Source organism: Orcinus orca, chromosome 1, assembly GCF_937001465.1.
Source record: "Orcinus orca chromosome 1, mOrcOrc1.1, whole genome shotgun sequence".
Classification (NCBI taxonomy): Eukaryota; Metazoa; Chordata; class Mammalia; order Artiodactyla; family Delphinidae; genus Orcinus; species Orcinus orca.
In genome coordinates, this window is record NC_064559.1 from 140,486,148 (window position 1) to 140,510,304 (window position 24,157).

Here is a 24,157-nt window from a genome sequence, read left to right on the forward strand (position 1 = left end):
AAATTTGTGGTAAACTGTGTTTTAATTAGTTATAAAGATAATTACTGTCCAATATGCAACCTAAAAGATCATGCAAATCAAATGAAATCATTTAATGGCTTAAAGAGCAATTTAATACAGCTTGTCTTACCTTTTTGTTTAATATGTGTATGTGCATGTGTGTGTATTTCCTAAAATGTATGATTAAAGGAGAAAGTCTAAGGAGAATTCAATTTCATACACACATTGAATAGGAACTAGAGAAATTTTTAGATAATTTATTTGGAAAGTTTCTTGCTTTTACAAACAAAAATAGTTTTATTATAATATCTCTGTAGCATTCTCAATTGGTTCATTCACTTGGTAGGGAAAGAACTTTGGAGAAAGACATTTTCTTTTAAGGAAAGCCAATTCTACCACAGTGTACAACTGTGTTCACTGAGCTTACAAATAAAGCTAAGACAGAAATAAAACAGTGATTTGAGAAATGGGTATTGGTAATTGGGGAATAAGATCATATGAGTATTGAGGAAAAAGTAAAACATTTTGAGGCTAAATGATATTTTAAGAGATTCTTTAAAAAATTAAATACTTCTTTCACATATTTTAAACATATATTTACATAGAGATATGGACTGTCACTTAACTCACTCCGGATGCCTCTCCTTAAAACTACAGGCTGCTCGATTAGGAATGCAAGTTCAGTTTAATACTAGTGTAAGCAAAGCATAATGGAAATAATACACTAGATCTTGGATTATCTGCAACTCCACAGCAGAACACTGAAAATTTATGCTACAAAGTATAGCACTGGGCTTCCCTGGTGGTGCAGTGGTTGAGAGTCCGCCTGCCGATGCAGGGGACACGGGTTCGGGCCCCGGTCCGGGAAGATGCCACATGCCGCGGAGAGGCTTGGCCAGTGAGCCATGCCGCTGGGCCTGCGCGTCCAGAGCCTGTGCTCCGCAACGCAACGGGAGAGGCCACAACAGTGAGAGGCCCGCGTACCAAAAAAAAAAAATATATATATAGCACTGCATTTAGTTGTCTCCAAGTTACAGAACCATCACTAGCTCTCTTAATTGAGGTAACCAGGTGATTCCCTGGAGGAATTGTTAATTGTGGAGGATCTATAGACAGAAGGGTGTATTTTATAAACTCATCCTTAGAGACCATCTTCCATGTCTTGCAATATAATTGATTGTAATAAACTATATTTCAAATATGTTGCAAAATCCAAGGGAATTCTTAGTAGTCATAACAGAAACATTACTCCAAGAAAAACGAATCCTCAAACATGTTTCATATGAAGGCTCTGCAAAATATATCCTTCTAATTTCTCAAATCTCTAGAAATTCAAAATCCCATCAGGTTTCTTCAAGTTGCAAAGAAAAGCTATTAACTTTCATTTCTTTTCAAGACTGCATATTTGTGTAGGTCACTTTTTAATTTAAATTGCTTACCTAACCTATAAAATGCAGTTAAACTGAGCAATTGTTATCAATCATGACTCTAGAAATGTAACCTTTTATTTTTATTACTTGTTAAAAATGTAAAACTTTATTCAAATGTCACATCTTCCCTACCCTCCTTTTCATAAAAAGAAAAGCTGTTTTACTAAATAGTATGAATACCATTTATTAATGCTTATTATTGCTGAAGATGTGGGAAGTTTCACCATAAATTTCAAAATGCAGAGTAGGCTCTATCTATAACATGTGGTCTGTGTATGCTACTTTGCTCTGCTGGAAACCATTGTCATCATAACTTATAACTGAATTCTAAAATAGTAATTAATAAAATATTTGCAGAGAAGATTTTTAGCACTTTAATACTTCAGAGTTTTACTGAGGCAGATACATAAATTAAAGTAGAGATGTTTTTGCCTTCTAAGGACATTTTCAAGTTTCATGATTTTAAAATGCCTATTTTAAAAATAGTATTTTGTTATAGAGAAAGCACAATTTTATATCTAACTCCAGAATCATTCACATTCTTATTGTAATAAAATGGTTCAGAATTTGAAAGAAACATTCAAATAGTATGAATATGAATTTCAAGATGGATAGGGACAAAAGCAGAACCTTTTAGTTTTTTTAAAAAACTAGCAAAATTATGTTTTGTGCTCCAGAACCAGAAAGAGGTAAAGCAAAATTTTCAGAAAAGATGCAGCTTGGAGCTAAGAGAGTCTAAGAACCATTGACTCTGTTGAAAATACCTAAAAATAGCAAGGTATATGGTCTCCTTAGAATATAGAATTTAAAACTTTCTTGTCAAGACTGAAAACTTCACTGCAATGCACATTGTATAGTCTAGTTAAAGAGTCATTGTTGGCCATCTCTCTTTACCTTTGATAAAAATATATTTGTGAAGCAAAGGACTCCATCTCATAGTTCCACCAAGGAGCTCTGCACACACTGCAGAAAAAGAATATTCATTAAAAAAAAAAAAAAAAAGTACAAGGAGATCAGTCAGCTATTAGCTTTTTTGAGAGAATTCTTTATTGTCCAGTTTGGAGAGCAGTCAGTAAACTTCCCTTTCTTAGTAAATCTCTTTTCATTTCACACATTTTTATTTAATGTCTACTATGTTCCAGGCACTTGGAAGACCACAATGAGTGAAACAGACTAAAGTTCCTACTTCAAGGAGCTTACATTTTGGTGAGTAAAACGGCATAGAAAATGTTGAGGATGAGGTCGTTGAAACTTTAAATGGGGACTCTAGAGCTGATGTCACTGAGAAAGTCATCTTTGAGTAAATATCTGAAGGAAGTAGGGAGACAACCATCTGGATATCTGGAGGATATCTGGTCAGAGGGAACAGCAAGGGTAAAGGTTCTGAGTCAGAGGCCTGATAGTATTGTTGGAGGAAGAACAAAGAGGCCAGCGTGGCCGAAGGTGAACAAGGTAGAGGGAGAGTACTAGCAGACAAAGCCAAGGGTGCCAGATGGCACAGTGCTTTGCAGGCTCTTGTATGGTTTGTGCTTTCATTTTGAGGCCAAAAAAAAAAAAAAACAACTATTGAAGAGTATTAGGAGAGGCTGCTGAGATGACAGCAGTCTGCAAGGGACCAAGTATAGAAGCAGAAAGATAACTTAGGAGACAAGTGAACCAACCAACATAAGAACAACAAAAACTTGAACCAGGATAATATTAATGAAGTATTGTGAAGAAGTTGAATTTTTAAATATATTTTGAAGACGGAACCAATAAGATTTCGTGATGGTCCAGATGTGGCACGTGAGACAAAGAGAGAAGTCAAGGAGACTTCAAACTAGGTTTTGGAATTGAGCAACTGGAATAATGATGTCATGGGAAAGGCTGCAGGACAAGCTGTTTTAGGGGAAATATCATTTGATAAATTTGTGATGTATAGAGATTAAAATGCCTATAACACACCCAAGTAGAATGTCAATTAGGTAGTACAGTACATGGATCCGGATATTAGTATACAGATTATATTTAAAGCCATGGGAATTGATCAAATCACTGAATGAGGTAGTGTGACAGAAAAGAGAAGCTGTCTAAGGACTGAAAGTTGCTTATTTCTTGCAGGTTGAAAGAAGGTAAGGAGAAAAGAGAGGGTATAAAAATGTTTAATTAGTTCAGCTTCTAATAGTGTAGTTCAGAATTTACTTTAGGAAATAATCAATTGATTACTTTTTGGTTGAGTTGATTAATTTTTCAGATAAGTTGACCAAGTAGAAAAATCTGTATTTTAAAATGAAAAGTACTGTCAGTCTATTGGGGAGATAGATAAGAAAATTACTGATAATATGATTATAGTATGGTGCAGAAAGAGCTATGCTAGAACTTTGAATAATGTATGGTATATAGACAGTGATTTACCATAACCCTCATCAGACTGGGGATTTTGAGTAAACCATATTTAATGAAGTTGATTTGGACTGTTTTAAAAGAGTTATCAGGTGTTTAATGGGCACATGACATTTTAGGTCACAGTAACACCCATGTGTGAAAATTCAAAAACTTGGAATAGTTGATTTATATGTTTGAAGTAACATATATACATGAATGAAAATGGAGGAAATGAGACCGAAATGGAGATAGAGCTTACATTTACTGAACAAGTTTACCCTTAAAATTATAGTAACTATGGAACTTCAGTTTTAAAATATCATAGTCTGCAGGATGGTTGTATTAGTCAGGGTTCTCCAGAGAAAAGGAACCAATAGGATACATATGCATAAGAGGAGATTTCTTTGAGGAAATGGCTCATGTGGTTATGGGGGTTGAGAAGTCCCACAGTCTGCCATCTGCAAGCTGGAGACCCAGGAAGCCTGGTAGTATGATTCAGTCCAAGTCTGAAGGCCTGAGAATCAAAGCAGGGAGGCTGCTGGTGTACATCCTAGAGGCCAGAGAACCAGGAGCGAGGTCAGAAAAAGACGGACATCCTAGCTCAAGAAAGAATTTCCCCTTCCTCTGTGTTTTTGTTCTATTTGGGCCCTTAAAGGACTAGACAATGTCTACGCTCATTGGTGAGGGTGAATTTTCTTTACTCAGTCTACTAATTCAAACACTTATCTCTTCCAGAAACATCATCACAGACACACCCAGAAATAATAGTTTACCAGTTATCTGGGCATTCCTTAGCCCAGTCAAGTTGACACATAAAATTAAGCATCACAATGACAGAATAGATATCAGAAATTAGGCTTGCTGTAGGATGAACAAGTAGAAAGTTCTATAGCATTTTGGGCAAGAAATGAAGAGTGTCTGAACTAAGGAAATAGAAACTGGGTTGGAGAAAAGTTTATACATTTAAGAAATATTTACAAGGTAGAATGTGTACACTTGAGAAATAATATGGTGTGGAAGAAAAAGAATATAAGGGAGCTCAGGAGTCCAGGTTTCTGATTAGATGAATAAAATACAGAATAGGGAAGATGTTTGAGGGAAGAAGGATGAATTTAGTTTTAAACATACTGAGCTGTAGGTTTCTTTGTGACTTCTAATTAAAGTTGTATGGTAAGCAGTGTATATTAAGTCTGGAGTTCAGCAGAGAGTCCAAGACTAGAGATATATATTTTGGATATATGTTTTGGGTGTTTTCCAATAACTGGAGTTAAAACAATGGATTTAGATGAGATTGTCTAAGATGAGGAGAAGCTAAAGATAGAATAAAGGATCGAAGCCTGAGAATTCACCAATATGAAAGGGGCTTCTCAACAAGTAATATTTCTATTCTCAGTGATCAAAGAAGTAGAAAATCCTTCCCAAAAGGAAATGAAAGTTGTTTCCATTTCTCCATTCATTCTCATGCCCTTCCTAACTTCCCCATAATTCCTAAAACTGTCCTTTTGTGTGTGTGTGTGCAGTATGCAGGCCTCTCACTGTTGTGGCCTCTCCCATTGCAGAGCACAGGCTCCGGACGCGCAGCCTCAGCGGCCATGGCTCACGGGCCTAGCCGCTCCGCAGCATGTGGGATCTTCCTGGACCGGGGCACGAACCCGTGTCCCCTGCATCGGCAGGCAGACTCTCAACCACTGCGCCACCAGGGAAGCCTCATATTCTTTTTTTATGTCAAATTTTTTTTTTTTTTGCCTATATGGCAACAATTTCCAAACTTTTACTTTTCCACATTTCCATTCCCTTTTTGTTGTAGAGACACAAATATTGCCTAGATGTCAGCAAAACCTAGACCCATTCATGCATGAGAATCTTAAGGAAAGTATAGCTTGGAGCATAGCTACATAGAAAAGGCCCCTATGATGCTTCCTTCACCAAAATACATACACTTGAAAGGAAACCTTAAACGATATCAATTATGTCTTAGGTTATTCTTTCAGCTATGGAACATAAGTTACAACTTTCATTAAATCTACATATAACCTATATAGAGATTTTATATTTCTTCTATGTGTTAATTTTTTGCAAAATTCAGTAAAGCAAATAAGCCTAATGTGTGTGTGTATATATATATATATATATATGAATCAAATAAAACAAATAGGATACTATTGCCATGGTAAACCAATCATGAGCAATTTAACTTTGCACCTTCAGTATTTTATAGATAGACTCTGCTGGCCAATGGTTAATTGATTATAAATGGCTTACTTCATACTTTCCCAGTCTTTCTATAGTCTCTTCAGCAATTAGGTTTGGCTATCCCAGGCAATTCCCTGTGACAGTTTGTATCTGAAAGCTCAGACTGACAGAACACCTCATCTCTGCTCCCACATTTACTTTGGGGTTTAGGTTACAGGGTATCCATTCACGCTAAATATTCAGACTTTTCACTTTAAAACATTCTTGTGGTGCTCTGCTTCTTTCTTGCTCTGGACCAGATGTCTTTCAAAGACACATTAGAGTAGAAGGAGTCAAGCAAGCATATTTTAAAGTGACAGGTCTATATCCAAACTCTATGGTCTTAATGAAATCTTTATTCTAAGAACTGAAGTTTTTAACTCCACTAGAGCCACTGTGGTCTCCAGCCTCGCTGTTAATCATTTCCAAATCAAGTTCATGGACAAGAGAAACATCTCTAGGGTACTCACGAGATGAGGCTGAACTCAGCAGTCAGTGGAAGCAGGTACATCTGAGCACACTAAAGCACTTTTTCAAATATGCCTGCAATTTTGAAGAGCCTCTTCGGGTTTCAGTTATGAGGAAGAAAGAGAGAAAGCTGGTTTGCCAATAGAAGTTTTCAAAGGCCCTTGCATTACTAAACCATAAATAAAGTTCAGTGTGGAGCCTGTGGGCATTTATGCAATTCATACATTTTGGTATGGTGCAATTAGCTTGGCAACATTTGCTTGTGAAAGACATGGCTGCTAACAGCAAAGGATTGCAGGTCAGCATCATGATTCACTGCCAGAATTTCCTGGACACTGCTTGCATGATGCTTGGAGGCAGTCCAGGCAGTTAGTCCCTGAAGAAGTTTATATGAATCATGCTTATCAAATTAACCTCAACATTTTAAAACTGTGGCAATGAAAATGGTCAATTTCAAACTTTCCCTGTTGTATGAACTTTGCCATTTGCTTACTGCAGTGCTTTCTCTTTGCTTGCTTAGAATTGATCACATACGGGAACTTATCAGTGCAAAAATGGCCAGGTATCACTTGGAGTGGCAACCTAATATTTCTGTAGAATCTATAAACCTAACTCAAGTGCAGAGACAGTTGGAATCACCAGAGTCAGGCATTATAAAACAGTCAACTCAGTCTCACAGTACAATCTTCTGAGTTCACTATCCAATACTCAGTCTGGAGCACAGATGCTAGGCTGTTATTGATGCTCATTAGTTAGAAGAGGGAGATATAAGTTAAATCACTAACATATTGAGAGTCTCTAGACACTTTGACCCATCTATGTTGCTTGGTATATTATTACTGAAATAAAATTTGTAGGAAGACTTCTCTTGGTTATAGAAGTTGTGTAGAGTGGAGGGTAAGCATGTGAACAGTAGAGCTGGACTTCCATGAGCTGAATTTTAGTTCTTCCACTTTTTAACTGTATGATCATAGTCAAGTTACTCTCTGTGTCTTCATTTCTTTATCCATAAAATGAAGCTGTTGTGTAGCCCTAGGTGTAAAGCATTTAGAAAAGCATCTAACACACTGCAAGTACCAAGTGAGTGTTAGCTATTATTGATCTTGCTTAAGGGTCGTTTTTCATTTGTTTGATTCCACAAATCCATGAAAAGAAAAACAAACCTACATGGCTTGGGGGTAAAGCCATTGGTTACATAGTAAGGGCTAGATCTGGGGGTCTCATCTGGCTTATTTCATAAGGTTGCTGTGAGACTTAACCAATGTAAATAAAGTACAGGGTCTGGAGACTAGTAATGATAAATAGTCTTATCAATAGTGCTATTATTAATGCTAATATTTTCTGCATAACCTAAAAATGTTCCCCAATTATCTGTAAGAAATGGATTTCATTATAAAATGGCAGCAACAAAATCATGAAACATTAGCATCAGAAGGAACCCTAGAGAAAATCCCTCCCAAACTCTGAACACAAGAAATGTTTTCCTTTTTCACTTCTCTGCTTTGGCTAAAAACAACAACAACCAAAAAAAAAACACACACAAAAACTATTTTGATCTCCTATGAAGATATAATCACTCCTTTATAAAGTAGCCCATTAAAGTAGAAATATTTTCACATATTGTCAAGTTACTTCTTTTATTTATCTGAAATTACTCTTATTTTTTACCCTGTTGTTTCAGCTTCTGCTTTAATGATCCTCTCAAAATCCTCTAATTCCTCCTCTGTATGGTGTCTGATGGTCTACCTTACACCCATAAGGGATTTTATTTTTCCTCCAGGCTAAACATTTCTAGCTCCTTTTACTAATTCTCAGATAACCTTGTTTCGATTTCTCCTTCATTCTAACTGCCCTCCTTTGAGTGTGTTCCACTTTGATTATTTTTCTCCTAAAATGTAATGCCTAATAGAACTTAATACTCCAAATGTAGTCCCTTTCAGCACATGGTAAAGGGGAAATGTTACTTATTTTCTTGGACAGTTATATTTCCATTATGTAGCCTAGGATGAAATTTGCATTCCTGGCAGCTGAATCACTATCTTGACTACTTGACAAGCTTATAGTAAAGATGATCCTAAATATCTTTCATACATTTTGCTCTTATTTTTTTTCCCATCTTGCGCTTTTGCAGCCGGGTTTTAGAACCTAAAAAATAGGGTGCATTTATCCTGAATAACTTCCAACCCATTAAATTCAGCCCTTTGTTCCATCCTGACTATATTTTGTTTCAGATTCTTATTAGTTAACCCTCCCAACTTTTTACCATCTACATATTGTGAGAAGTTTGTTATCACTGATGTCTTTGAAATACCTAGAGTGTTGAAGATTATAGACTTAGTGGTTGATATTAATCCTTTAAATAATATTTTTGAGTATGATCATTCACCAATTATAAATTCTCTGAGTATTTTAACACCTAACTCAGTTATACTCAGAGATGCCGTGGGAACACTAGTTAAATGCTTATGGCTGTAGCATTCCTCTAATTTACAAATAGTAACCTATTATTAAAACAAACAAATCACAAAAACAAAAATAATCATATGCTGACAGTACCTGTACCATAAATCCTCCATCTAGAAACCTGGAGAAATGCCTTATGAGAAGGTTCAGTGCCTGCTACTCACCATCCCACTCATCTCCCTTGTCTGGGCTCAGTAGAGGAAAAAATGAAGACATTCTCTTTATTCTATAGAAACAAAGGTGAGCTCAAGCAGAGCCTCCCTGTGAATTTTCACAAAATGACACATCCCTTACCTTCAGAATTATATTTTTATTGTGACCCATGAAGAGGGACACTGGAACGTAGTCTATATTCTGGTCAAGTGACAGATACCTCATTCTGGCTTTGGTGTGTTCTTATAAATTTCTGAGAATGAAGTTAGATATCCCTTGCCTAAAAGGCTGTGATTTTTGTTTATGGATTAGAAATTTATTTCAAATATTTTCTACTTTACACTTGGAGGTAGTTACTCATTTTACACATATGGAGTACTCAATGTACATCTATATTTTGTACTAGTTATAAAGGATTTAAATTTCTTTAAAAAACAATGACTTTTTGGAGCTGATAAGCTAACTAGGAAGATGATCACTTTAGCAAATAAGTTATAAGGCAATGTTGTAAATACTGTACAACAGAGCACACATAAAGTACTAAGTAAGGGAGGGTAGCAGGACTTGTAACACCAAGCTAGAATGTCAGGGGTAACCACATGAAGGATGAATGTACTTTTGTCAAGGTTTAGGGGAAGGAGATATCCATTGCTTAAATGCTTTCAGGCCAAAGATGCAAAAAAAGTACCTAGTCTTCTACCAACCTAGGGTATTGGTCCACTAACACTATCCCCCAGATCCTTGCAATATATTAATTATTTTCCCAGTTTTTGTCCTTGTCTCCAAAAGTCTGTTCTGAACATGGTAGACAAAGAGATCCTTGAAAAATCTAAATCGGATCATGTCACTAAAGTGCTCATACTCTTCCATGACTCATATAATACAATTAAAGAAAAGTATGTTAGAATAATATTCCAGAACAAAATCAAATAATAATAATCAAATAAAAAAGTAATATCCCAGAATAAAATCAATGCTGAAAATGTCCTCCCCTCACCCCCACCCCCATCCCGGCCTTACAAATCTGCAATCCCTAACTTTATTGATATTCTGACCACATATCTTTGAACCACTCTGCTTCAGACCACTCTACTGGTTGCCTTGCTCTTTTTCAAACATTCCAAGCAGGCTTTCTCCTCAGGACCTATTCATCTGCAGCTTCCTCTGCCTGGAACACTCTTCTTACAGATAGCCATATTTCTCCTTTTCATCCTGCTCTAGTTTTCTCCACAGCACTTATTATCAACATGGGTCATTCTATACACTTACTTATCGTGTATTATCCATTTCCCATCACAAAAATATAAGCTCCACGAAGACATGGATTTTGTCTGTTTCATTCTATACTGTATTCCCAAGTATTTTCACAGGACTGATGTATCAAAGGCAGAATCAGAGGAAGGAAAGTTGCTCTGGTGCCATTTTATGAAAAATCTAGTATTATATGTTAGGAAGAATTGACTTTATCTTTTAGGCAAAGAGAAACTGTTTAATGACATGGAATCCTTTGGAAAACAGAAGTGAATCTTTGGACTTTGTGCCCTCAGGGTCAACTACCTTTCTTTTCAGGTGAAGCTGCACCCTAATATTATTCCTTTTCAAGGTAGGCAAGCCCTGAAGAGAAAACTCTGCTGTAACTAACTGGGCTTATGAAGACTTTAATATTCTATGCTGATATCCAAAGTAGCTGATTAAACCTACCAGCTCCTTTGAATGGCTACTAAGAAACCACTGAAGCATATGAAATTGGAATTATTGCTATTTACATATTTGAATCAAGGTGAGAAATTAAAAGAGTCATAAGTTAACATAATTTTAAAATGAAGTAAGCCTGTTTTTGTGAGTGTGGAACAACATGAAAAAGGAATTTACATATTACAAGGATAACAAACCAGCTATATATTAAACTTCTGATGTCAACACAAAGATTTTCAAGTAAACCATAATAAACACATAATTTTAGTTACAATGCTGACTTTGTTGTGCATGTTACTAAAATATGTGAAACCAAAGTCTGCCAACAAGGGCTGTGTGTGTGTTTCTTGCAGCAACAAAAGGGTATGTCAAGTAGACTGTGAGAAAATAGCAGTTGTAACCCAGCAGGAAATCAAAATTCAAGGTGAGATTCTAGGGAAGATGAGACATGTGTCTTCTCTATGAGCTGAGAGCTATGAGTTACAAGAATTATGAAAGTGTTTTGTTGGTTTCAGAAACTACCAAAATTACAAGAAATACTCCTAATAAATTTCCTCAGTTATTTGGCTCATTATTTTCAAGGTCAATATTGAGTGGCCATATGACCTCGTCTCATTAATTGCTTAGTCATTTAGTAGATGTTCAGTCAGAAGACGCATTTCTTAGATTCTAAAGGAAAAGGTAAATGAGAGCTGTATTCATGAAGAGCTACATTCTAATTTGCATAACCAATTATTTCCATACTTTTAGCTAACCACAAGCTGCAATATATACAGCCCTCACATTTTTCTTCCACTCCCATCAAAATAGCAATACAATTGTATTATTTCCTATTTAGAGATATAAATTATATAATAGGAAAAAAATATATATTTAAAGGAAAGAAATTTCAAAGGAATTTCATGTAAAAATGTATATTAAGGAAAAGCATTACAAATTTTTCTTTAGACAAATATAAATAAATTAGTGGATTTTTTTTAATACAGACATTTCATCATTTATATGTGAGAGTTTGGACATGGTAAGGAAGTTAGGAACTACCTCGTGTTATCTTCTGAACAACTTTAAATGTTAGGAAATAATATCTTTTTTTTTTACAGTTGAGGAAACAGTAATTGAGAGAGCATAGTGACTTACTCAAGGCTGCAAAGCTAAGAAAGAAGTAACATTGAGTTATGAACCCAGGGCTTTCTGAGTCTAGCATTTTTGAAATCTCTAATAGTGTAGATAACATTATGCGGTGTGCACCTTTCTGAAGAACAGGTTAATAACCGTCATTAGATTCTTAATGGCATAAATCATGTGAAAGATACTATAGTCCTGTTTTTTTCTCGGATTACAGGGTCAATGCAGTGCAGGTGAAAGATGAGGCAGGCTGGCTTAATCTGACTGGTCTCAGGATGCCTCCAGCATCATGGAGTAGATTAAATGAGTTTGAAAGCTTTCTTCCTTGGTGCAGGGTTGGTATCTGCCCAATAGGACCGGGTGTGGCCAGCATCTGTTCTGATTGGTTGAGTGTCCGACCTAATGGTTTAGGTTTCTGTCCTGACTGGTTAGTGCCTTCGCCATGTTCATTGAGACATATTTTGAAAATCGAATACGTTTTCTCAATTTTAAACAATACAAACACCATTCCATATTATAAACATTATTTCCAGTCAATCCCACACTGCAGCTTCCTATCACCATCCAGATATATATATGTTTTTCTTCGTGGTATCTCATCCAAAGGTCTCAGTTCTCTGTGGGGACACTTGTGTCGACATTCATTCGAAAGTCCTCAGGTAAAATCAATTCCTATATCTGCCCCTAGTGATACTTCTCATAAGAATGTGTGTATTCCCCAGTACTCAGCATCATTTCTTTGAACACTAAGATTACATCTTAAATGAAAAAATAAAAGTAAACATCCCAACAAAAACATACCCTAATCCTTAAGAAGACTGTAAAATTGTGTGAGATAAGAGGGAATAAATAATGTCACACAGTGAGATAATTTTGAGATATTTATACACTGTAGACCTCAGCTTGCTGAGAATGGTGTTCCAACAGTATCTCTCACTCCATTCCACTTGGAACCATCACCTTTAAAAGCCTCCTCACTGCATAGGGGGAATTTTCTTCATTTTCTCTCCTGTATCTTCCATTGTTGTAGAAATCAATTAAAGTCACCTTAGCTAAGCAGTAGGCAGAGGAAGGGGGAAAAATAGCAATATAAAGATAGAGCCCATCTTACATATAACTAGAATATGCAACAAGGCATTCTGTACTCTTAGCTTCTTGGTAAAGCCTGAAAATTTTAAATTGTCATTATTCTTTTTTGTTGAGAATTGTCTTTTCAGCTAGTTTCTTCTTCCTTTCTTCTTTCTTTTCTTCCTTCCTACCTTCTTTCCTTCCTTCTCTCCTTCCTTTTCTCCCTGTCTTTGTCTCTCTTCCCTTCCCTTTCCTCTCCCCCTCATATAATGGTCATTTAATTCTCAAGACACCTCACAAGTTAAGAATGGTCCTCAATTTTTAGATGAAAAAAAAAGGAAGCCAACAGGTTAAGTAACTTGGACAAAACCAAATATTTAGTAAGTAGCAGAATAGAATTGAAACAGGTGATCTTCTTTTAAAATAAAATTATTTCATGACTATCTTTATGAAGGAATAAAAAATACATTTTTTTTGTATTATCTCCTTAACATGAATTGACTTTATTTTTTTTAAGATGATAGCCTTGAAAAACCTAAGAGCAGATACTGAAAAAGAGTGAGGTCTGAGATTTCACAAAACAAAATCTCACCAATTTCCCAGTGTCAAACCACTAAATGCCAGTATGTGCAGAGTTATCTGATAAAAGATCATTATCAGGTAGTTTCCATCTCAGTTAAACAAGGTAGTACCATAATAGAAGTTTCCTTACTTAGAAAGTACAATCGGATTTTACCACTGGGAAAAAAATATTGAGAGACACTTTAGAATCTTTTTCCCTGAAAATTCTTGAAGTATTTATCCCCGTGAGACTGTGTATATATTTATACACAAACAGGAATTTCAATATAACTATATTTCAAAGACGCTTATTAACTTTCTGAATTCCTTTTGTAAATAGTTACATAATCTTAGAGATAAACAATATCTCATGTGTATTAAGTACCTCGCATGTGAAATGCTTTCCATTTAACCTTCAAAGTAATCCTTTGATGTAGATACAATAACTCGATTATTTCAATTTTACAGATAAGTTAATGAGGTAACTTCTCTGGTATCAGTAAGCTGAAGAATAAAGGGCTAGAGAGCTGATCCAGTTAACCTGACTCCCCAAACCCACTTTGTTTACCACTGCACTGTAACACCAAAGAGTCTATTTAAATTTTAAAAATAATTCTTTAAGATTAATAAGTGTATTTGTTTAAAATATTTATATTGTTTCACTTAATATGATTATTTTAGTAAATATCTTCTTTATACTTGGACTAAAAAAAATTTTGTTTTACATTTCAGCATAACTTACCCCTTGAATGTGATAATTTTTCAAAGTGTTAACTACATCATTGATAAAAACATAACAGTTTTATAAGTTATTCCAAAGTCTGTTCCAAAATTCAAAGGAGCACTTTAGTATGTTTTTATCTTAATTGATAGCAATCAAAATAGATATATATTTCTTTGGTGGTTTGTTTTCATGTAGGAATTGTTGAAGTACAGGAAAAAGAGGAAAGGAACTGCTAAAACCTCAGAAAAAAGCAAAAATAGAAAAGATGGAATTACTGAAGAAATATTTCACTTAATTCACAAAGGGAAAAACTCCTTGTTCTGGTGTATGGGAATTTGCATGATGAAGCTCCATATTTTAAGTTTCAATAGTCATTAATATAAAAATGTTACAAGTTACTAAAAAGTACTTCTTAATTTAGCATCAGAAAAGTTGATATTGGCATTAATTTTTTAATATAAAACTGTGTTTTTTTGGAAATAATTTAAAGGTGGAGTACCTTTCCCTTCCTATCTACTTACTCCCAAAATAAAACCCCACAATCACAATCAATAAAAATATTTCTCATCTCTCTTATATTTAGAATATGTTTTTTGAGAGACAGGGTTTATCATGGTCTTATTTTCTCATTTTTGTGTGCTACAAACCAGGATTTTTAAAAATACCTTTCAATTAATGTGATTTAAAAAATCAAACATTCCGAATAGAGTGAGTTGAGTGGTAACAGTCTCTGTTACTTCTCACTTTCCAAATATTCACTTCCATATCTGTATTAACTCACTCTGTCAAAGAATCCATCACAGCCAGTCAAAGGGGCTAATTCAGAACAGTATATTATGTGAATGAGATGGATCTGACTGAATGACAGAGATTAAAAGAATATATATTTGGGGCTGGGGAGATAACGTGCTGCTCAAATGCACTGAGAAGATTCATAAGGGGGAAATAGTCAAGGTGATGTGAGCAAGTTTGTTCCTATTAGAGTTAGTTTTTTTGTTTTGTTTTGTTTTCTGGGGGTTTTTTTGCGATATGCGGGCCTCTCACTGCTGTGGCCTCTCCCGTTGCGGAGCACAGGCTCCAGATGCGCAGGCTCAGCGGCCATGGCTCACGGGCCCAGCCGCTCCGTGGCATGTGGGATCTTCCCGAACCGGGGCACGAACCCGTGCCCCCTGCATCGGCAGGCGGACTCTCAACCACTTCACCACCAGGGAAGCCCTAGAGTTAGGTTTTAAATGGTGTTATAAATTTCATGTGACCTTTTATCCCAAGAACTAGAATCACATCATTTACCAGAACTTCTCTTCACTGTATACTCTTCTTTGTGACACTTGCCTAAGAGCATTCTCAAACATGTAGGCAGGGCCACTTTTTTCTAATTAATCAAATAATAATAAAGCATAAGTAATGTCTATAATCTAACAGTATGATAGCCTCATGAAGAATAAAAATATGCAAACTACATTTACTAATGAAAAAGCTTATGCTTGCTTCCTTGGACTTTCTTGGAGTCTCTGGTGAGTAAATGTTCCAAAGTTCACTCTCAAACTCCTAGCCACTTGCATAAAGTGTTCCCTTGGTCATGAGTATCCTGACCCTAATTTGGCTTCTCTAAGCTGGGTTGCCTGTGCCTTTGGCCCTGTGCAGAAACTGGGTTACTTTCTGCTTGTTTTGCTTTTGTTTTCTCTTATTTTTTTTCCAGCTTTATTGTCATATAATTGACACATAACATTGTGTAAGTTTAAAGCGTACAAAGTATTGATTTGATACACTGATACATTGCAAAATGATTACCACTCTAGGAGTAGCTATACCTAGATCACATCACATAATTTCCATTTTTTTCAGTGGTAAGAATATTTAAGATCTACTCTCTTAGCAACTTTCAAGTATATAATACAGTAATATTAACTAAAATCATTATGCTGTACATTACATCCCTAGGACTTATTCATCTTATAACTAGAAGTTTGTGCTTTTTGACCAATAGCTCCCCCTTTCTCCCACCCCGCAGTCCCTGGTAATAGTTATTTTAGTCTCTGTTTCTATGAGTTCAGCTTTTTTTCCACACATAAGTGAGTTAATACAGTATTTGTCTTTCTCAGTCTCACTTATTTCACTTATCATAATGACCTCAAGTTCCATCCATGTTTTTGCAAACGGCAGGATATCCTCCTTTCTCATGTCTGAAAAATATTTTTTTATTGTCCATTCATCTGTTGATGGACACTTAACGTTGTTTTCATATTTGGTTATAGTGGCTAACGCTGCAATGAACATGGGAATGCAGATGTATCTTTGAGATCCTGATATTATTTTGTTGGATATATATCCAGAAGTGAGATTACTGGATCATATGATTGTTTTATTTTTAATTTTTTGAGGAATTCCTACATTGTTTTCCATAGTGGTTGTACTAATTTACAGTCCCACGAACAGGGTTCAAGTGTTCTTTTTTCTCCACATCCTTACCAGAACTTTTACAGAAGGTGTGTAGCATGTTACTTTGATACATTTATATATTAAAATCAATGTAACATTTATCACATAACATCATTATGGTACAACATTTTATGATTTGCCAATATTTTCTTCCATTCAGCAGCTTGCCTTTTCATTTTGTTGATGGTTTCCCGTGCAAAAGCTTTTTGGTTTGATGTAATCCCACTTGTTTAATTTTGCTTTTGTTGCTTGTGCTTTTGGTGTCAAATTCAAAAAATCTTTGCCAAGACCAATGTCAAGGAGCTTACTCACTATCTTTTCTTCTAGGAGTTTTATGGTTTCAGGTCTCATATTCAGATCTTTAGTCCTTTTTGTGGGGGGGTGGAGGGGCTGCACCATGCAGCTTTCGGGATCTTAGTTCCCCTATCAGGAATGGAACCTGGGCCCCCAGCAGTGAAAGCGTGGCCTCCTAACCACTGGACGACCAGGGAATTCCCCTTTAGTCCATTTTTAATTTTTCTTTTTTTTTTGTATGATGTAAGATAGAGGTCTAGTTTTATTCTTTTGAAGGTGGCTACTCAGTTATCCCAGCACCACTTATTGAAGACACTACCTTTTCTCCATTGATATTCTTATGGGTTTATTTCTGGGCTCTTATTCTATTCCATTGATCTATGTATCTGTTTTTATGCCATTTTATCATACTGTTTTGGTTACTATAGCTTTGTAATATAGTTTGAAACTGGGACGTGTGATGCCTCCAGCTAAGTTCTTCTTTCTCAAGATCATGTTGGCTATTTAGGGTCTTTGTAGTTCCATACAAATTTTTAGGATTATTTGTTCTATTTCTGTGAAAAATGCCATTGGAATTTTGACAGAGATTGCATTGAGTCTGTAGATCTCTTTTTACAGAATGAACATTTTAACAATATAAATTCTTCCAATCCATGAGCATGGAGTATCTTCCCATTTATTTTTGTCTTCTTCAGTATTTTTTCATCAATGTCTTATAGTTTTCATTGTATAGATCTTTTACCTCCTTGGTTAAAGTTATTATTAAATATCTTATTTTATTGATGCTATAGTAAATGGAACTGTTTTCTTAATTTTTCTTTCTGATAGTTCATTAGTGTATAGAAATACACCTGATTCTGTACATTGATTTTGAATCCTACCATTTTACTGAATTTTTTTCTTAGTTTTAACATTTTTTTGGTGGAGTCTTTAGGTTTTTCCACATATAATATTATGTCATCTGCAAACAGAGGTAATTTTCCTTCTTCCTTTCCAATGTGGATGCATTTTATTTATTTTTATTTCATAATTGCTCTGGCTAGGAATTTGTACCATGTTGAATAAAAGTGGTAAAAGTGGGCATCCTTGTCTTATTCTTGATCTTAGCAGAAATGTTTTCAGCTTGTACCATTGAGTGTGATGTTAACAGTGGGCTTGTCATATATGGCTTTTATTATATTGAGGTACATTCCTTCTATACCCAATTTACTGAAAGTTTTTATCACAGAAGAATGTTGAATCTTGTTAAATGTTTTCCTGCATCTATTGAGATGATCATATGATTTTTATCTTTCATTCTATGAATGTGGCATGTCACATTTATTGATTTGCATATGTTGAACCATTCTTGTATCCCAGGGGTAAATCATACTTGATCATGGTATATGATCCTTTAAATGTATTTCTGAAAATCCAGTTTGCTAATATTTTGTTGAGGAATTTTGTATTTCTATTTATCAGGGATATTGGCTCATTTCTTTTCTTGTAATGCTCTTATCTGACTTTGATTTAGAATAATACTGGCCTCATAACATGTGTTTGGGAGTGTTCCCCTTCTTTGACTTTTTGGAAGAGTTTGAGAAGGATTGGTATTCTTCTTTAAATGATGGATAGAATTCATCATTGAAGCCATCTGTTCCTGGACTTTTCTTTGTTGAGAAGTTTTTGATTGCACATTCAATCTCCTTACTAGGATTGCTCTGTTCAAATTTTCTATTTCTTGTGATTCAGTCTTGGTAGGTTGACTGTTTCTAGGAATTTATCCATTTCTTTTAAGTGATCCAAACTGTTGTTTCCTTATCATTGTTCATAGTAGTCTTTTAGAATCCTTTGTATTTCTGTGTTATCAGTTGTAATGTCTCCTCTTTCATTTCTAATTTTATTTATTTGTGTCTTTTTTTTTTTCTTGGTAAGTCTAGGTAAAATTTTGTCTATTTATTTTTAATCTTTTCAATAAACCAGATCTTAGTTTTGCAGATGTTTTCTATTGTCTTTTTAGTCTCTGTTTCATTTATTTCTCACTCTGATCTTTGTCATGTCCTTCCTTCTACTAACTTTGGGCTTAGTTTGTTCTTTTTAAAGTTCCTTGAGGTGTAAAATCAGGTTGTTTATTTGGAATTTTTTTAAATGTAATATTTATTGCTATAAACTTCTCTTTTAGAACTGCTTTCCTGTATCCCTTAAATTTTAGTGTGTTGTGTTTCCATTTTAGATTACCTCAACATATATATTGATTTCTGTTTTGATTTCTTCTTTGATCCTTTGGTTGTTCAGGAATATGTTATTTAACCTCCACATATTTGTAAATTTTTCAGTTTTCGTCTTATAATTTATTTCTAGTTTACTACTATTGTGGTCAGAAAACATGCTTGATATGAATCCATTTTTCTTATATTTATTGACTTGTTTTGTGACCTAACATATGATCTATCTTGGAGAATGTTTCATACATGTTCGAGAAGAATGTGTACTCTGCAGCTGTTGAATGGAATGTTCTATAAATGCTTGTTAGGTTCATTTGACCTAAGATATAATTTAATCCAATGTGTCCTTACAGATTTTCTGTCTGGATAATCTATCCATTGTTGAAAGTGGGGTATTGAAGTCTCCTACTATTATTGTGCTGCTATTTCTCCCTTCAGAGCTGTAATAGTTTCTTTACATATTTATTTGCTCTACGTTAGTACATAAATATTAACTAATGTTATATCTTCTTGATATAACAGTATATTTGGGGAAGTTTTTTAAAAAAATAATGCATGCATGTAACTATGACCTACTGCTTCTCTGAAGACATTAAATGACTATCATATAAGATCAAATAATAATGGAGATACCATTCATTGATCACCCCTTGTATGCCAGGCAACATCTTTGTCAGTTACATGTTATCCTTATAATAATCTTAAATAGTAAGTATTATTATCCTTATATTTCAGAGGAGGTTAAACAAATTGCCTGATGTCACCCATCTAGTAAGTAGTAGAAACAAGGTTTGTACCTAGATTTAGTTGATCCAATAATAATTTGCTTTCTAGCATAAATACATGTCTACAATCTTTGTAAAACATTACCACCACATTTGAAAATTCTGATTTTAGACCTACCATTGAGCGATGAATTTCCTCATCTGGTGAAGTGCTCATTAGTGGACTTAGGAAAGATGGAAGGCCTAGAGGGAACAATATACCTGACCTTCTTTTTCTTGTCTAAAGAGTGGGCCAAAATCTCCAGCCCTGCATTTAGATATATTCTATTGATAGTTTCATTTGGCTTCAAATCTAATTGAAAAATGTCCTACAGCCTTGAAAGAAATTAGACCCACTGGTGTATCGCACTAAGAAAACTCCTTCAGTATGTAACAGAAAGTATGTAACAGGAAAACTATTCCAGAATTTCTTTGTTGGCATAGTTAGTATGGTAAACACACACTAGTCAAATAATATTAAAGGCAAAAATATCATTATGCATTATACAATAGGTTAATTTAACCTATTGTTTGACATAAATTTCAACTTGAACGTATCATTCCACAAATACCTTTGTATTTGCTTGTCTTTTGATATATTGTTCCAATAACAAGACAAGGTGTTATTATTTAAGTTCCAGAAACTAATAGAGAAAGCACATAGAGAAAATTAATTCTACTTTCAGAAGGAGGGAAACATACTACAAAGATAAGATTTCTTCTTAGTATATAGAGTTATGTAATGCCTCCAGTTTTCTAATAAAGTGTCTGATTGTTCTTTATTTACTCTTTCTTTACTTTTTTTTGGTCTCATTATCTAAAATTTAAGCTCCTTGAGAGTAGACAGGTTAATCTGTATCTTCAAGTTCCATTCAAAATAATGAACATTTGCTGAGAACATACAATATTACTAGCTAGTAGTATTATTTGGATGCGTATGTTTAAAGCATTATGATTTAGGAGTCAAATTTTTAATGTAAGGAAATGTGGAAGCAACTCAACTAATTAAATAAAACAAAGTACTCTAACATGACTGACAGCAACAACTAATATGGTCATAGTTTTGGTGAGAAGTCATAAAGCATTTAAGAGTTTGTCTCCTAAATATGTGGACTGGCAACCTAAGCTTCTCAAATTCATTTGATGTTTTAATCAACCATATGCATAGTGGAAGGAATACACTGTAGTTAAAGTCAGAGCACAATAATTGTAACTGTAATTTTCCACTTTTCTGAAGAATGACAAATAAATTATAACACTATTCAGGCTCAGCTAATGATTAATTATTAATCATAATATTTCAAAAATATTTTTCAAAAGCACTCATTTTCAAGATGAATCCTATTATTTTTTTTCCTTTTCATGGAATTTAGCATCACATATTTATTAAATCAACATAGGAATTTTATTTTTAATACCTATAAACACTTAGATATGTTCAAACCAAATTGAATGAGAAAGGGAAGTATGAGCATATTTCGTACTATACATTTGCAAACTGTGAAATATGCTTGGATGACTTTTCTGGAAAAGATCCACGGTTGAAATTATACTCCAGGATTTTTCTGGGTGAACCAAACAACTTGTTGTGAATGATAATCTAGAGTCATTTTGTTGATAAAACAAATCTTTGTTTTGAGGGAATAAATAGTTATGTTGCAGCATATTTCACACCATCCAAGAATATGGTCAGCAAACCTTTTTATGAAAATTTAATTAAATTTATCTAGTTATAATCGTTCTTTGAAAAACCTAAAGCTGGAAATTAAGAGAAGCCATGCACCTGGGCATTGACAATACTTTAATCTAATAATGCCAATTGAGTTCCGTTGAGAAGTTCATAATGACCTTTATTTACATTTAATTAGCACTTCTCTGGATTAATTCCTCATTTTATAAACCTAATATAACCTCAATTTTGGAAGATGTGAATCGAATATGATAACAACATGTACCTGATTGTTTTAATTAATGTGTCTAAACTGAACATGCCCCCTCAAATTCATAAAGATCACACTTTATGCTATCCTTAGACTTCTCATCATGTTAATTGGCTGCTCTGCTAGAAAATTAACTTTATATTATTCTGACTCTGTGTCAAGTAGTACAATTCCAGTTGGTTATGATGAGCATGGAGAGTAAACATATAAACTTTATTTCAGATATTTATTTATTTAGGCTAGAGGAAAACAAAAGTATTAACATTGGTTAATTCTAAGTGATAAAAGTATAGATAATTAAAAATAATATTCTATATTTTCCAGAATTTTCTATAATGAATATTTATAACTTTTTTGAAAAATATTATATTACATATATAAATCAGATATATGTTATATGTTTGTGTGTGTGTGTGTATCTGTGTGTGTGTATATATATATATATATTTTTTTAAATTGTCTTGGAAGTCCAAGGAAAACATTCATCATTCATGTCTTCTGCTCATATTCTACTTGATTTCAACATTAATGTAGGTGAAGGTGAGAAACAGGTCAAGAGACATGAGACCATGTGAACCTTAATGGTTTGGATAAAGGACAGTAACAATGATGAATGTGTGAATGAATGAATGATGTTTTATGATTCTTCCTTTTGGGAAAGGAACTGGGAATCTCAAATACAGAATGGTAATATCTTGTCAAAATGTTCTTTTTATACTGAAGTTTTTTTCTCTATTTAACTGTTCTCATTGGATTGGACTCAAGACAACATAGTTGCCATCAGATTCTAAGATTAGAATCTGTTGCCACTAATATAAGTAAGTGTCTATCAGTTATATCAGAGGCATATTTAGGGAGACAAAGCATTCAAAGTCAAAACAGTATATCAACAAATAGAAAGTAGCAACCAAAGAAATGTTATAAAGTTTAAAAATTCTGGAAAATAGTTTTTGATGTCATATCCTAGTTGATTCTATAAATCGGGACTCATGCCAAAGCCAACCAGAATTAGTGCCAAAAAAGCCTAACATGTAACATAAATAGGTTCTTGTGATAATATTCTCTCTGTTTCAAAAACTTAAAGAGTAATGTTGTTAGATTACAGGAGAAATTGTTTCCCTGTCAAATTTAATGATGGGATTTTAAAAATTTCAGTATTATTCCTGGAAAATGCAGTGGGCTGTGTTTAAATTTCCAAGTTTATTCTTAAGTGAAGCTTTTACTCTATACATGCAAGAATATTATTTTTTAAGGTTTTATCATGTTATTTGCTTGATTACCCCAGTGATCTCTTAAAGTATCATTTCCCCTAATCTTTAACTGTCGTCTTTAATTACATACTATCGTTAAAGTAAACTTCTATGCTTTGGGGCTACAGATAGGGAGCCAGGGACAGATTGTTCTCTAGAGAAAATAAGGAGGAAGCAACGGTTAAACAACTATAAGAACAAGTGGGGCAAAATTAATAAAGCTTCATAAAATGTTGAGTAACCAACATCCCTTTTACTCCACATTTGATAATGATGTTTTTTTCTACTTTGTCAAGTATAAATAAAGACTGTGTACCCACATTAAATGAGTCTTCTGAGTCCATTGGGATTAAGTGGGAGACAGCAACCTTGTAACCAGGATGGAAACCTGGAGACTTGGCTTCTAGTTTGAGTTCTATCTCTGCTTAGTTCTGTGACTTTGGATAAAGCATAACTTTTGAACCATCACCTTTTTTTTTAATCTGTCAAGACTTAATTGATCTGGGTAATATTTGGGTATCCCTTTGAACCCCTATATATAAAACTCTAGGGGGATATAAATGAGTAATCCCACATAAAGGCAAACTTAAACCCAGTTGGCTACCAACTTGCAAGAGTATATAATGTGATCTGTCGATTCACTTTTCATCAGTCCTTGTCTTGTTGATTGTCATTAACTGGTATTGCTACAGTCCTTTTTCACTTGAGTTCAATACTATGATCTGTATGTTTATAACCTATACCATGCACACATTGCACAAGTAACAAAGGATAATCCATAAAGACATTTTAGAAAGGAGTACCATTTGATGAGTTGTCATATTGAAAAAAGAGATAGAACACAGAGCACTGTGAATTATCCTAACTATATGTGACAATTATTACACCTTCCTTCATGCCCCAAAGTTAGAGCTAATAAGCAATCTGTGAGTGGTTTAATATTGCAAAATTACTATTTTCCAGCAAAAATCCCCTTTGTGGTA